This window comes from Helianthus annuus, chromosome 7 (genome assembly GCF_002127325.2).
Source record: "Helianthus annuus cultivar XRQ/B chromosome 7, HanXRQr2.0-SUNRISE, whole genome shotgun sequence".
NCBI lineage: Eukaryota > Viridiplantae > Streptophyta > Magnoliopsida > Asterales > Asteraceae > Helianthus > Helianthus annuus.
The window spans coordinates 22723769-22740644 of NC_035439.2; the positions used below are offsets into that span (position 1 = coordinate 22723769).

General features: G+C 37.2%; 1 long non-coding RNA gene across 2 annotated transcripts; it reads right to left on the reverse strand.

The window, feature by feature from the left end:
• Positions 1–5610: 5610 nt before the first annotated feature.
• LOC110941482 lies at positions 5611–16675 on the reverse strand. 2 transcript variants are annotated; one of them, XR_004862040.1, is made up of 7 exons: positions 16513–16675; positions 16165–16232; positions 15020–15062; positions 7833–13897; positions 7484–7551; positions 6328–6370; positions 5611–5842 (listed from the first exon to the last, which is right to left on the reverse strand). It is a non-coding gene; the product is annotated as an uncharacterized LOC110941482 (long non-coding RNA). The 2 variants fall into 2 exon arrangements; XR_002594118.2 differs by lacking the exon at positions 7833–13897 and having other exon boundaries at positions 16513–16671.
• Positions 16676–16876: the final 201 nt, after the last annotated feature.

Genomic DNA, 16876 nt, shown 5'->3' on the forward strand with positions numbered 1-16876 from the left:
AATGTCTGCTGATTCACATAGTATTGCACATTTCAGAACTTGATCATAAGTTAAATATGCCCTAAATATCCTTCACATGGCTTAGAAATAGGATTTGAGGTGTTTGGTGCGCAAAAATAAACTTTCTTGATCAATAGGGACTAAAAGCGTCAAAAAGTGCATAAGTTTACCTTTTCGCGCATAATTTACGTTCTGAATACATCCAGACCTCTAAAAATTTATGTAATCATTAAAATATATTATTTTAGTGATTGGCATGATAAAATTCCATTCGTCGCGTAATTTGGATCGTTTTTGCGTTCGTTCCGACTTCCGTCGTAATTAACCGAATAACGTGATCGTACGACCAAATGAACTGACATCCGACATATTTTTGAGCATGTTTCACTATACTTAGGCATCATTATAGATCCTTGAAAATGGCTTAACTGGCCTTAAACGCATCGAAAATGGCCTTAGAAGCATGCAGGGACCATTTTTGTAATTTCTGAAACTTGTTTGCTGAAACAGAAGCTCAGGCGGCCCGCGTAAGATCCTCCCTTACTCTTACGCGGCCCGCGTGAAAGTATCAGACCTGCAAAACAGCTTTGTTTAATCAGCAGCTGGGTTTCTATGGGTTGCAACTGGTTTCTTATCATTCTATGGGCTAAAAATTGATGGTTTTGAGTGCCCCTAGTATTACAAAACCTTGTGCCCACTTGTACGCTCAAGATTGAAGCTCAGTTTACGATAAACGATCCTAACGGTTCTTGTTTTCCTATAAATACCCCCATTTTTCATTTGCAAAACTCACACCTTGATCTGATTGCTCTCTAAGTTGAAGTGATTTCACTTCATACCGAAGAATAATCGGGTCAAACTTCCATTCTTGGACCTTTTGTAAGTATTCTTTCGTTCTTTAACGCGTTTTTAGCGTGAAAGTCAAAATTTGTTTGACTTTCTACATTGACCAGTTTATGGTCAACACGAAGTTCGTTTGAACTTCATAACGTGAGCGTAATCACGATGGTTATAGTCCCTAGTGACTATACCTACTGATTACCACGTTATCTAGGCATAGTGGCGAGTCGTAGTTTCGGCCAAAATGCATATTCTTGCGTATTTCGTAACCAAACTACTTTTAGGTATCAAAACCCTTTGTTTTGATACCAAACCTGTTTTCTAACCTCGTTAAACATGTTTTAACATGTTTAGCTCGTCATTTTAGGTTTAGTGCTATTTTAGAGTCGTAAGTCGAGCGGTCTAAACAACCGCTTAGACTTTCGAACCCGACCCGTTTGGTCGATCATTAGGATCCGACCAAACATATAATTTGACCATTGTTGTATAGGGAATAACCTTCCGAGGTTATACCTTATGGTCACTTCGTTTAGTTAGTTGTATGATAGGTAGTTTATATGCCTTAGGAAAATTACCAAAATGCCCTTTTTCGCATAATTTCATTTTAAGCATATGTAACACATGTTTTGGCATCTAAACTGAATATATAACATAATTAGATATGTTAAGGCATATAATACTTGTCATAGGACTAGTTAGGCGTCTCGAACACGCTTTCGCGCGAACGACGCCTTAATGTGGCGTAAGCTACCTTAATGGGTCGTAATGGGTCGTAAGCACTTAGGATAGGTTCCGATTTAGAATGTAGGCTTTGTTAAACCATATCATATGAGTTCCAACACTCATTTGGTTTACAAGACCTCATTCTATCCGATCTACCGATTTAGGTGTCGATTCCCAAACATAGTATCTGTTACCCTAGGAATCGCTTCAACACTTGAACTCTTGGTCTTTTGAGCTTTGTTTTACCCTTGGAACCGGGATTATACGCAACCCCAGGCGAGTACATAGTTCCCCTCTTTTACTGTTTTCAAATGTTTTGGGGCGATTCATATGTGTAATCGATCTGTTTTCAAAATGTATGGCATATGTGTGTTCACTAAGTGCTTTTATGTGTATTATTCCGATTATGTAAATGATATGTTTTATCCTTAAATGATCTACCTATCTTCATAGTTAGATTCATATAGGATATTTGAAGTACAATCTTAGATCTTCCTATCTTCATAGTAAGGTTTTTAAGAAGTACTTTACAACTCGACAGTTGGTTGGTTTTTATGTTGATTGTTGGTGATTTAGATAACGAAACTAGATAATACAATAAGCACATGGTGGATACGCCGCTGGTACTTCCTATATATAAGTGCGCTTATTATATTACCTTTCGTGGCGTTATCCCGAATCACCATTAGGATTTAGGATTGTTATGATTCAATATGACAGAACCCGAATCCTTATAGCATCTATCTATCTTCATAGGTTGATTCTTGTAGGATGTTTAAAGTACCGATATTGGAATCCTTTATTGGATTCATTGTGTGCTTTAATGCGTGTTAAGTTAGACAATGTTATGAGAACCCAAAATCCCTGTAGTATCTATCTATCTTCATAGTTAGACTTATATGGGATGTTTAAAGTACTAATATTGGAACCCTTTATTGGATTCATTGTGTGTTAAGTTAGACAATGTTATGAGAACCCAGAATCCCTGTAGTATCTATCTATCTTCATAGTTAGACTTATATGGGATGTTTAAAGTACTAATATTGGAATCCTTTATTGGATTCATTGTATGCTTTAATGCGTGTTAAGTTAGACAATGTTATGATAAGAACCTGATCCCTGTAGTATCTATCTATCTATCTTCATAGTTAGACTTATATGGGATGTTTAAAGTACTAATATTGGAACCCTTGTTTGGATTCATTGTGTACTTTAATGCATGATAGATTTGATGTTATGATAAGAACCTGATCCCTGTAGTATCTGTCTATCTTCATAGTTAGACTTATATGGGATGTTTAGAGTACTATTATTGGAACCCTTGTTTGGATTCATTGTGTACTTTAATACATGGTTACAAGTTGTTTGGTTTATGTGTTATGTGGTAGTTGTGATCTAAATAACGAAACGGGTATAATAAAATAAGAACATGGTGGATACGTCGCTGGTCTTCCTATATATAAGTGTTCTTATTTTATTATTCTCGTAGCGTTGTCTAGATCACTTTAGGATTTTTGTGTACAATTGTTTCAATGTTCATTATCAAAATCTTTGTAGAATCTCCCATATTTTTATGTGTTAGATTCTTCGAAAGATATCTGAAGTATTATCATGACTCATTGATTTGAATTATGTAATACTTATATAAGTTTTGATTTACTTCAAAACAGGTTATTATTACTCCTTGATTGGATTCCTAATAACACATTAACAAGTTTTTACAATGGTTTAATCGAGATTTCAGTATAAGGCATAAAATGACTTAGTAAATATCATATTGCCATATACAAACCTATTTTGTCACAAGTTTTCACAATTAAGATTAATACCAAATGTTTTGCCATTTATTTGGCTAATAAAACCTATGTATTCGCCGACATTTTTATGCTGACTGTTTTCGCATATGTTTCAGGTTTTCGACTGTTCAAGCATGCAACGCATAGGACTGCATACGGGCCTTAGACTTCTAAAAAGAACAATTACATGTATTCTTTGTTTGTAAAACGATGCTAATGATATTGAAACAATTTAGTACCAGTAGTTGTGAGCAATTTGTAACGTGACTCCCAGATATTTCCGCCGCGTGTTGTTATATTACGCGATTGGGGTGTTCATTTTCACCTCAAAATGTTTGAAAATAGTAAAAGAGGGGACTATGTACTCACTTGAGAATGCTTAGAAGTCTTGAATAACAACCAAGCAAATCTAGAGCGATCACGGAAAATCAAACGACACCTAATATAAGTAACTATATGAGTAAACCGAACCTAAATCAGAAGATCGGATAGGATGAGGTTTCGTAAACCAAATAAGTATTGGAACTCATATGATATGGTTTAACAAAGCCTACATACTAAATCGAAACCTAACCTAAGTGCTTACGACCCATTACGACTCGTTTAGGTAGCTTACGCTACTTTAACGCGTCATTCGCGTAAAACACGTTCGGAACGCCTAACTAGTCCTATGACAAGTATTATATGCCTAAACATGTCTAATATTGTTACCTAATCAGTTTAGATGTAAAAATTTAGGTTACATATGCTTAAAATGAATTTATGCATAAAAGGGCATTTTGGTCATTTTCCTAAGGCATATAAACTACCTATCATACAACTACTTAATCGAAGTGACCATAAGGTATAACCTTGGAAGGTTATTCCCTATATAACTATGGTCACAAAATATGCTTGATCGGATCCTAGGATCGACCAAACGGGTCGGGTTCGAAAGTCTAAGCGGTTGTTTAGACCGCTTATCTTACGACCCTATATAAGCACTAAACTAAAAGTGACGAGTTAAACATGTTAAACCATGTTTAAAGAAGTTAGAAAACAAGTTTGATATCAAAACAAAGGGTTTTGATACCCAAGAATAGTTTGGTTGCAAAATACGCATAAACGCGCATTTTGACCGAAACTATGACTCGTCACTATGCCTGATCAACGTGGTAATCAGTAGGTATAGTCACAAAGGACTATGACCATCGTGATTACGCTCACGTTGCGAAGTTCAAACGAACTTCGTGTTGACCATTGACCGGTCAAAGCAGAAAGTCAAACACTGTTTGACTTTCATGCTTGAAATATATGAACAAGCATGAAGGAAAACTTACAAAAGGTCCAAGCAATGAAGGTTTGAACTAAAAAATTCTCAGGTATTAAGCTTCACAAAGAGAGCTTCAACTTAAAGAATGAAATTGAGATCAAATGTGTGAATGAAGTTGATGAAGATGGTGGGTATTTATAGATTTCTCAAAACCGTTAGGATCGTTCCTCGATAATTGAGCTTTAATCTGGACCCTTCATGTGTTACCCTTGTTTTACAAAGCTATGGGTGTCCAAAACCATCACACGGTATTGCAAAAGTTACAAAAAAAGACCCCCAAATTCAATCCCATTGCTGAAAATTGCTGAAAATCAAATTTTCTGCCCAGATATGGTGGTGGCATGCCGCCATAGCAACACCACTTTCTGGTGGCACGACGCCACGGGTAGCCAGGTCCAGAAACTTTTGAAAATTGACAGTTTTGGTCCCTGCAACACTTTTAAGCAATATTCGATGCGTTTAAACCCCGGTAACCCATTTTCAAGGCTCAATAATGAAGTTTAAGTATAGGGAACATGAAATATGCTCAAAAATATCTCGGACGTCGGTTCGTTTGGTCGTACGGTTGTGTTGTTCGGTTAATTACGACGAAACACGAACGGACGCGAAAAACGATCCAAATTACACGACGAATGGAATTTTAGCATGCCAATCATTAAAATAAAATATTTCAATGATTACAAAAATTTTTGGTTGTCCAGATATATTCAAAACGTAAGATATGCCCGAAAATGCAAACTTATGCACCATTTGACGCTTTTAGTCCCTATTGATCAAAAAGTTTATTTTTGCGCACCAAACACCTCAAAGCCTATTTCTAAGCTCTGTAAAGGATATTTCGGGCATATTGAACTTATGATCAAGTTCCGGAATGTTTGTTAGTGTCACACCTCGCCTAGCAGCGGAAACGATAAAAAGGGATGCAACAGACACTTCTGGTTTGAGTCATTGTTATAAAGATACTCTATTAAACATTAATTAAACAATATGATACATCATTGTTTTATGTATCGCTATTACACATTACTGTTACATATTTTTGCTAGATACTACGCGAGTTTCCATGAACCGTTTTATTTAGCTAAGTAGCATGCCTCTATCCACATAGTATCGAACATAAACTTCACAAGCAGCTAACACAAAAGGGGTCGTCACGTAGTGTCCTGGTTACCTGAAAAGTTAAATTTTAAAAGAAAAACATCAACAAAAAGTTGGCGAGTTCCACAAGTTTGTTTTTTTTTTTCAAAATATATTTGAAATGTTTTGTTGCACAGGTGATGAAATTTCTCTGAGTTACAAGTTATGCCGAGACGAGTATCCAATCATCGTGGCCAACATCAACCACAACCAATAACCAAGTACCCCATGTGGCTATGCCTAACACATCATAGCTCGTTATGAATATGTGCGACCGCGTGTTCTCGCTGTAGGCATACAACCGTGTATTCAGTGCGGTCTAGGCTTGTCGGGCCAAATAGTACTATCCACAGTATTCACCGGCATTGTATAACTTGCTTGTGAGGATTTAAGTATGTTAGGTGTCTACTCAGATAAATAGCATCAAACAGTTTGCATGTGCACAAGTATGTTAATCAAATGAACCTTCTATGAAAACAGTAAAACATGTATTAAAGAGAGAGGGTTAGTGAAACTCACAGATTGCACAGGTACTAGGCTATCAAAGTATGCTAATCCACACCTAATACCAGTATCATATGGTTAATGTCTATAGGCTAGGTTAGACTAGGTTAGACTAGGCTTAAATGTATAGGAGCCAATTAGGGTAATTAGAACATGAGGTTGGACATGGTCGGCGTTTTGAAATCAGGTTTGGACGTCGGACACCGTTTACCGTGCCGGACAAAGTTGTTTGTTCGAGGTGTTCGGAATATGATATGTTTAAACATAGTATACCACATTGTAGTATATGAAAAATGATTAGTTATATATGAAGGGAATTCGGGTGTTTGGAGGGTCTAGGTCGCCCAAATAAGCGTTTCCGTATTTAAAGTCGGTTAGTTACCGGATAAGCGTGTAATATACCTGTGTTAATCCAATTTAGTCTGGAATGGTCGGGATTTATTCTTGACCTTCCAATTATTGCCAAATATCACCGGAGTGGTATAAAAACTTTGGCGGGTTCGTTACGTGTTTAAATTTTGTCGATTGTTATTTAAAAATAATAATTAAACGCGAAATTTTATAAAAATAAACCCGTAATTTATAAAATTCCAAAATTTTTGTAGGAATTATTTCTAATATAAATTTCCCAGATAAATTATTTTTATAATTTTAAATATTATTTATTAATTTTAATAAATATGGTTTATATCTTATATAAACCGTTTAATTTGGTGAACCGACCATCCAAACTCTAAAAATTCCAAAATTTTTACTGAACACTCTCTATATAGATATAAACTCCCAGTAAAAATTTGAAGTTCACAAAAATTTTCTAAACCTGGTTTCAAAATACCAAAAACCTCGTAAAACGTGTGATTTTAAAAATGTAGCTCAGTTTATCCGTTGAGCCCAAATTTTTGTGTGAAGCTTACCCATAGTATATGTGATCATTCTGCAAAAATTCGGAATTTATTGAAACAATTTACTTTTTTTTTAGATTTAATTGCATTTAAACGTAATAAATTCGCCAACTATTCCTCGTTTGTCCAAAAATTCCCAAATTTTGGCGAGATTATTTTTATGTAGTCCTAAATCATGTCCTAAAATCTGAAGTTCAAATATTACTTACGTCCAAATCTGAAGGCAAAACAATTTCTATAAATCTTAAAATTTCGCCTAAATTTTATACCTTTCCGCGTATCACTCGTTAGGCCTAGATTCCTAGATCCGTTTGCGTCGAGTTTTTGGGTATAGTACCTACACAACATGTACAAAACAACCATGCAACTGAAATCATCAATTAAGCCCCTCTAGTAGTCTTGTTCTATTAGTTTTCGTTAGACGATTTCGGTGTCGTATTAAAGCCGTTTTTAATCCAAAACTCAATCATTTTCACCCAAATCAATTGTAAAACACAATGTTACATAAAACACACTTGAAAACAGATTGGATGGCCATAAGCTTGGCCTTGTATGGATCAAAATAAGTATAGTCATGGTATAATAAAGTTTATGAAGAATAGGAAAAAAAAAACTTACTAAATTACTTGTTCTTGAGCTTTTTGGCAAAATTTTTGGAATGGAATTGCAGGTTTGAAAGTTATAATCAGAGGTTGGTGGCGTGTATGGTTTAAAATGAAGTGATTAAGGTTTGTGGGTGTGTGCTTGTTTTGTGTGGCTTACGAACGGACATCAAGGAGGACTTTTTGTCCTCCTTTGACTAGTCAAAGTCCGATAATTCAACATATTAGATAAGTTTAGGTAGATATTTAGGCACGGTTTCATTATCGGGTTTCAAACGCTCCCCGGGTGTGGAAAAATTCGTAAAACGGGGCGTTTTTATAGGCGTTTTTGCGCAGAAAATTAAAACGAACCCAACCAACGCAAAAGCTCGAGCACTTGGACGTTATTACTCAAAACATCTTGTATTTAGGTTATATTACTCTTTTTCGGGCTTAACTTATGTTACAACACATGTTTGGATTGTACAGTGCGCGTCAAAATTAAAGGCTTTCCGCTAACCGGAAACTGTTTTGTTTAATGCGTTTTCTACCCAATAAAGCATCAATGATCCTATGTAGTTTATGAATCATGTCTTAGCATTTCTGTACTCCTAGGTTCGCTTACGGCACCTACGACAGTTTTCTGAATTCAATGGACCCAATGTAGTTGTTTTTGGTCCTGTTTCTCATATGCTATGTATAACGTGCCTTTGGATTCAACCGAGGCATAATCAGTATCTGTTTGTTAATTGTGTAAACTAGGTAATTCAAATTAGGATTTACCTGGTTTTGTGGCGAATGTCACATTCTCCCCCAGTTAAGAAATTTTGTCCCCGAAATTCAGTTACTAACCTTTCTTTTGTTGGGGAAGAGATGTGGGTATTTCTTTAAGAACTGGTCTTTTCGTTCCCAGGTAAATTTAGGTCCTGTTTTTGACTTCCAACAGACCTTAACTATAGCAATTTTGTTGTTTCTCAACCTCAGACTTTTCCTGTCTACAATTTCTATGGTTCTTCTATGAAATGGAGTTTAACATCATGCGATAATGAGTTTAAGAAAGTATGAATCTACCGCATGAAACAAGGTCGAAGTCAAGACGTGATACTGAGCAAAGCATAACAAATCGGAGAACTGATCATAACATGAAGCTCATGAAACTCGTATACCTTGATTAACGGTACCTTGATAATGTAGCTGGGTGTTTATATATAGGAAGTACCGCAACGTATTCACCACACCCAGATTCGTTATTAAAATTCTGTTTATCAAGATATTCGAGATTCATATCATTTTCCTTGAATTAAACGTATCTATGAAAGTCCGAACCATGAAGCGACTATCATGGTCAGAAATAATTTCAATTGGTACTCCATGTCTAGCTAGAATTTCGTTTGTGTAAAGTTCGACCAATTTTTCCATCTTGTAGTTGGTATGAATGGTTATGAAATGCGCAGATTTGGTTAGCCTATCCACGACTACCCAAATAGCATCATGACCTTTTGGTGTTTTTGGTAAATGAGTTACAAAATCCATGGTGATTTGTTCCCACTTCCATTGGGGAATCTCAGATTGTTGTAACATTCCAGATGGTTTTTGATATTCTGTCTTGACTCGAGCACAAGTCAAGCACTTACTAACATATATCACCATATCCTTCTTCATACCAGGCCACCAATGAAACTCCTTTAGATCATGGTACATTTTGTCACTACCGGGATGAATTGAATACTTAGACTTATGTGCTTCATCCATAACCAATTCCCGTAAATTGTGACACTTTAGGATCCATAATCAGTCTTTGAAATAACACATTTGGTCGGTCTTAACCTCAAAGTCCTTCTCATTCCCATGTAGTTCCTCGTTTAACAACTGAGCTTCACCCTGAGCTTCATGTCGGGCCATACGAATCTGTTCCTTGAGATTCGTTTGCATAATCATTCCTGAAGCCCGTACGCGAAGCGGTTTTATACGTTCCTTTCTACTTAATGCGTCTGCCACTACATTGGCCTTACCTGGGTGTACTTAATTTCCCAATCATAATCATTCAATAACTCCACCCACCTTCTCTGCCTCATGTTTAGCATTTTCTGGTCAAAGATGTGTTGCAAACTCTTATGGTCTGTGTAGATAGTGCACTTAGTCCCATACAAGTAGTGTCGCCATATCTTAAGTGCAAAAATTACGGCTCCAAGCTCTAAGTCATGCGTAGTATGATTCTTTTCATGTATTTTAAGCTGTCTGGAGGCATAGGCAATCGCTTTATTCCTTTGCATCAGCACACATCCTAAACCTTTATGAGATGCGTCGCAATAAATCACAAAATCCCCATTTCCCTCCGGCAAGGTAAGAATCGGGGTATTGCATAACTTATGTTTCAACAACTGAAAAGTTGCCTCTTGTTCCTCTCCCCACTTAAACTTCTAATCCTTTTGAGTTAGGAGGGTTAGGGACTGCGCAATGCTTGAGAAATTTTCAATGAAGCGTCGGTAGTAACCGGCTAAGCCTAGGAATTGACGAATTTCTGTAAGCGACCTTGGTGCTTGCCAATTCTTAATATCCTCAATCTTACTAGGGTCAACTTGAATTCCTTGGTGATTCACTACATGACCTAAGAATTGGACTTCCTTCAACCAGAATTCACATTTTGAAAGTTTCGCATACAGCTGCTCGTGTCTAAGTAGTTCTAAAACTAGTCACAAATGTTGTGCGTGCTTTTCTTTGCTCTTAGAGTAGATCAAAATGTCATCTATGAAGACTATCACAAACTTATCTAAAAATGGTTTACAAACCCGATTCATAAGGTCCATAAATACTGTAGGCGCATTTGTTAGCCCGAAAGGCATAACTAAGAACTCGTAATGTCCATAACGAGTTCGGAAAGCAGTTTTCGGAATATCGTCTTCTCGAATCTTAACTTGGTGATATCCCGATCTTATATCGATTTTGGAGAAACAACTTGCTCCCTGCAGTTGGTCAAATATATCGTCTATGCGAGGCAATGGGTATATATTCTTAATAGTAACCTTGTTTAGTTCCCTGTAATCTATACACATACGAAAACTTCCATCCTTTTTCCTAAAAAACATTACGGGGCTCCCTAAGGTGAAAAACTAGGTCGTATAAAACCTTTGTCTAGTAATTCCTAAAATTGACTAGACAATTCCTATAGCTCAGAGGGTGCTAACCTATAAGGTGCTCTGGCAATAGGGGCTGCTCCAGGGATCAAATCAATACGGAATTCAACTTATCGAGGTAATGGCAATCTGGGTAATTCATCAGGGAATATATCAACATATTCACAAACTACGTGTATATCTTCAATTCGCTTCTCATTAGGATCTTTGGTTTCCATATTTACCATGTATGCCATACAACCTTTACGAATGTACTTTTGCATCTTAGTATGGGATACTAATGATAATATTCTACCGGGTTTTTCTCCTTGAACTACTAACACTTCTCCACTTGTTAATGGAATCCTAACGATCTTTTCTAAGCACATGATTTCTGCCTTAATTTCGATAGCCAATCCATTCCTATTACTACATCAAAACTTCCCAATTCTACCAGTAAAAGGTCAATTGGAAACTGATGATTGTTGAAGGTTATTATGCAGTTTCGAATTATTTCGTTAGTAGTTATAAATTTGCCATCGGCCAATTCTATAGAATAAGGGCATCCTAATTCACTAGGCAACATTTCAAGAAGAGATTGAAACTTAAGAAAGATAAAGCTTCTATCGGCACCGGTATCAAATAATACTGAAGCGTAATGTCCTGAAACTACGAAAATACCTGTGACGATGTTAGGGTCCTATCGTGCATCATCAGCTCTCATAATGAATGCACGTCCTCTAGCCTGGTTCGCATTGGATGCCTGCCCTTGGGCCTGCCTTCCACCCGTTCCATGGTAAACCTGGGGACATGTGTTCCTCAAGTGTTTGGTACTACCACATCCGTAACACGCTCGGAGTGGCACTAACTGTTGTTGCTGTTGGGGACGCTGTTGTAAGGGTTTGGGTTGTTGTTTTGTTTGTGGACGGGTTCTTGGTTGTCCAGGCGGGTTTCCTATGGGTGCTTTGCATTCCCTTGCAAAGTGGACGGGTTTACGACATTTATTACAAATACGACAACTACCTACATGATGAAATCCACACTTGTTGCACTCGGGAAGATTTCCCTTGTATCCTCCTGGTTTCTTCTCCGTTGCTGTCATGCTATAATTTCTTGCAGTGGTCCTATTACGCTTATTACCCTAACTATTCTCCGCGTTATACTCATCCGCACTCCGCTTCCCACTTTTTCCTTCATTAGGCATTTTCAGTATATTCCTACATACCATATCAAGAGTAATAGTGCCTGCCCTCTGCATCGTGGGGTGGTCAACTGAATTCACGATACTCCTAACCTCCGGAGCTAAACCCCATATATATTGTTATATTCGTTTATTCTCAGGTGTCACCATTTGGGGTAAGATCCTAGTCAAGTCATGAAACCTATTAGTATAACCCACGTGATCCGCAACGTGCATTTGTAGATTCCATAACTCATTTTCTAATTTTTGAATTTCATTCTTAGGACAGAATTGGTCCAACACGAGCTGTTTCAATTCTGCCCATTGCATTTGGTTAATGGCTTCCTGACCACGGTCTGGACCACTGTATTCCACCATGTTAATGCGTGGTCGTGAAATGTACAGGTGGCATACTTGACAACACAATTGTTTGGACAATTACTAATATTTATTACCTTTTTCCGTTTTCTCAATCCACCTAACTATCCCATTAAGTCCTTTAGTCCCTTGAAACTCTAAAGGGTTGCAGAACATAAACTCCTTGTAAGAACAAGGACGTTGTGGGGGCCGGTTATCAGGGTTAGGATTACTAGGATTTGGTTTGTCATTATGTAACCCCGCGTTAAACCCATTAGTAACTTGGGTAATTATGATAGGAATTGCAGCCTGAAGTGGTTGCGCTATCAGTTGGGCTATGTCCGCCTCAGACATCACATTAGCTCGTTTTGGGGCCATTTCTAAAATAATGCAAACACACCTCGATTGGTATCGTATCAACCCATTTGCACATGTTTCACACATAACAACCGCACGCATCCAAGCGTATATGTCAAACATAGCAACCATGTGCATCCAAAAGATAGCAACAACGCATATATATAATGCATAAAAGAAACCACTATCATACATAGAAGCCACTGTACTTGACAAAATTTGGTATACAACCGTAATCCACTAAGGGTTGCAAACAAAAGCTAGCCACTAAGGCATCGTACATACAAGGATCACTAATATCCGAAAAGGAAATATAATATATTGTATCCCCAATCTCGACATAGGCATGCAAGCCTAGTACTTGAAAGGGTGCAAAAGCTATATATATATATATACACATATGTTACCACTGTCTATTGTCCTCTCGTACGCATAGCCAACCACATCACCAGCATCACTACAATCGCCAGTACACCCATGTAAAACTGCATATGTCCCTCTTTACAACCAACGCGATAAACTAAATATGACATAGACTGATGCATCAATATAGCCGCTTGCTGCATAACTATAATGTAATCGTAGATCTCATTCCTACGGTGTATCTCATCAGTTAGAGCTATGGTGTTCTCTACCACTCGATCGAACAGGAAACCTAACCATCCAGTCCTAGGTGGCGTAGGAGCTCTAGCTCTCAGTGGGACAGGGATACCTCGAGCTGCGTAGGATGGCTCTCCTCTCTTATAGGTGGTGAAAATGTAGGGTTAGGTGTAGGAACCCTACGACGTGCAGTCTGATGAAAATACCTACATGGTGGAGTGGGTTCTCTAGGTGGAGGTGGCCTATGTGCCTGACTCAGTATACGCTCACTACTGGTATCCTCATGGGAAACTATGTCATCACAAACATCATGGGCATGACTAGACTGTCCTGTAACAGGTGGGTGTCGGGGAGGTAGAGAACCACACACATATCTGGATAAATCCGGAGATTATCTAGGGACAACCTGATCACCCTCCTCCTCATCGCCTTCCTCCTGTTCCGGATCCAACATTGGCTCATCCTCAGATCTACTACGACTGTCAAACATGATATCTGCAAGAGGACACTAATGACGACAAATTCTAACAACAACTAAAACAATTGATAGTTTTATACACGTATGCACATTCACACAAACAATCAGCTTCACGTATATGCATACGCAAATTCACGTTATCTAATACTCCTCTCTTAGTGACTTTCTTGGAACTCTCAAGTAAAAGCAGATAAGTTATTATGTTCCGGACCGTAATAATTTATTTGCTCGACTAGATCATCCCAATAATAATCACACTAATAAGAAATTTTAATTGGTTATGGCCAATTGTTGAGCTAATGATTATAGTCTAGGTTTTCTAGTGACAAGCTAGTTCTCTATAAACAATGGCTCTGATACCATCTTCTGTCACACCCCGCCTAGCAGCGGAAATGATAAAAAGGGATGCAAAGACACTTCTGGTTTGAGTCATTGTTATAAAGATACTCTATTAAACATTAATTAAACAATATGATACATCATTGTTTTACGTATCACTATTACACATTACTGTTACATATTTTAGCTAGATACTACGCGAGTTTCCATGAACCGTTTTATTTAGCTAAGTAGCATGCCTCTATCCACATAGTATCGAACATAAACTTCACAAGCAGCTAACACAAAAGGGGTCGTCACGTAGTGTCCTGGTTACCAGAAAAGTTAATTTTTAAAAGAAAAACATCAACAAAAAGTTGGCGAGTTCCACAAGTTTGTTTTTTTTTTCAAAATATATTTGAAATGTTTTGTTGCACATGTGATGAAATTTCTCTGAGTTACAAGTTAAGCCGAGACGACTATCCAATCACCGTGGCCAACATCAACCACAACCAATAACCAAGTACCCCATGTGGCTATGCCTAACACATCATAGCTCGTTATGAATATGTGCGACCGCGTGTTCGCGCGGTAGGCATACAACCGTGTATTCAGTGCGGTCTAGGCTTGTCGGGCCAAATAGTACTATCCACAGTATTCACCGGCATTGTATAACTTGCTTGTGGGGATTTAAGTATGTTAGGTGTCTACTTAGATAAATAGCATCAAACAGTTTGCATGTGCACAAGTATGTTAATCAAATGAACCTTCTATGAAAACCGTAAAACATGTATTAAAGAGAGAGGGTTAGTGAAACTCACAGATTGCATAGGTACTAGGCTATCAAAGTATGCTAATCCACACCTAATACCAGTATCATACGGTTAATGTCTGTAGGCTAGGTTAGACTAGATTTAAATGTATAGGAACCAATTAGGGTAATTAGAGCATGAGGTTGGACATGGTCGGCGTTTTGAAATCAAGTTTGGACGTCGGACACCGTTTACCGTGCCGGACAAAGTTGTTTGTTTGAGGTGTTCGGAATATGATATGTTTAAACATAGTATACCACTTTGTAGTATATGAAAAATGATTAGTTTTATATTAAGGGAATTCGGGTGTTTGGAGGGTCTAGGTCGCCCAAATAAGCGTTTCCGTACTTAAAGTCGGTTAGTTACCGGATAAGCGTGTAATATACCTGTGTTAATCCAATTTAGTCTGGAATGGTCGGGATTTATTCTTGACCTTCCAATTATTGCCAAATATCACCGGAGTGGTATAAAAACTTTGGCGGGTTCGTTACGCGTTTAAATTTTGTCGATTATTATTTAAAAATAATAATTAAACGCGAAATTTTATAAAAATAAATCCGTAATTTCTAAAATTCCAAAATTTTTGTAGGAATTATATCTGTTATAAATTTCCCAGATAAATTATTTTTATAATTTTAAACATTATTTATTAATTTTAATAAATATGGTTTATATCTTATATAAACCGTTTAATTTGGCGAAGTGACCATCCAAACTCTAAATATTCCAAAAAATTTACTGAACACTCTCTATATAGATATAAACTCCCGGTAAACATTTGAAGTTCACGAAAATTTTCTAAACCCGGTTTCAAAATACCAAAAACCTCGTAAAACGTGTGGTTTTAAAACTGTAGCTCGGTTTATCCGTTGAGCGCAAATTTTTGTGTGAAGCTTACCCATATTATATGTGATCATTCTGCAAAAATTTGGAATTTATTGAAATAGTTTACTTTTTTTTAGATTTAATTTCATTTAAACGTAATAAATTCGCCAAATATTCCTCGTTTGTCCAAAAATTCCCAAATTTTGGCGAGATTATTTTTATCTAGTCCCAAACCATGTCCTAAAATATCAAGTTCAAATATTACTTACGTCCAAATCTGAAGGCAATACAATTTCTATAAATCTTAAAATTTCGCCTAAATTTTATACCTTTCCGCGTATCACTCGTTAGGCCTAGATTCCTAGATCCGTTTGCGCCGAGTTTCTGGGTATAGTACCTGCATAACATGTACAAAACAACCATGCAACTAAAATCATCAATTAAGCCCCTCTAGTAGTCTTGTTCTATTAGTTTTCGTTAGACGATTTCGGTGTCGTATTAAAGTCGTTTTTAATCCAAAACTCAATCATTTTCACCCAAATCAATTGTAAAACACACTGTTAGATAAAACACACTTGAAAACAGATTGGATGGCCATAAGCTTGGCCTTGTATGGATCAAAATATGTATAGTCATGGTATAATAAAGTTTACGAAGAATAGGAAAAAAAAACTTACTAAATTACTTGTTCTTCAGCTTTTTGGCAAAATTTTTGGAATGAAATTGCAGGTTTGAAAGTTATAATCAGAGGTTGGTGGCTTGTGTGGTTTAAAATGAAGTGATTAAGGTCTGTGGGTGTGTGCTTGTTTTGTGTGGCTTACGAACGGACATCAAGGAGGACTTTTTGTCCTCCTTTGACTAGTCAAAGTCCCATAATTCAACATATTAGATAAGTTTAGGTAGATATTTAGGCACGCGTTCGTTATCGGGTCTCAAACGCTCCCCGGGTGTGGTAAAAATTCGTAAAACGGGGCGTTTTATAGGCGTTTTTGCGCAGAAAATTAAAACGAACCCAACCGACGCAAAAGCTCGAGCACTTGG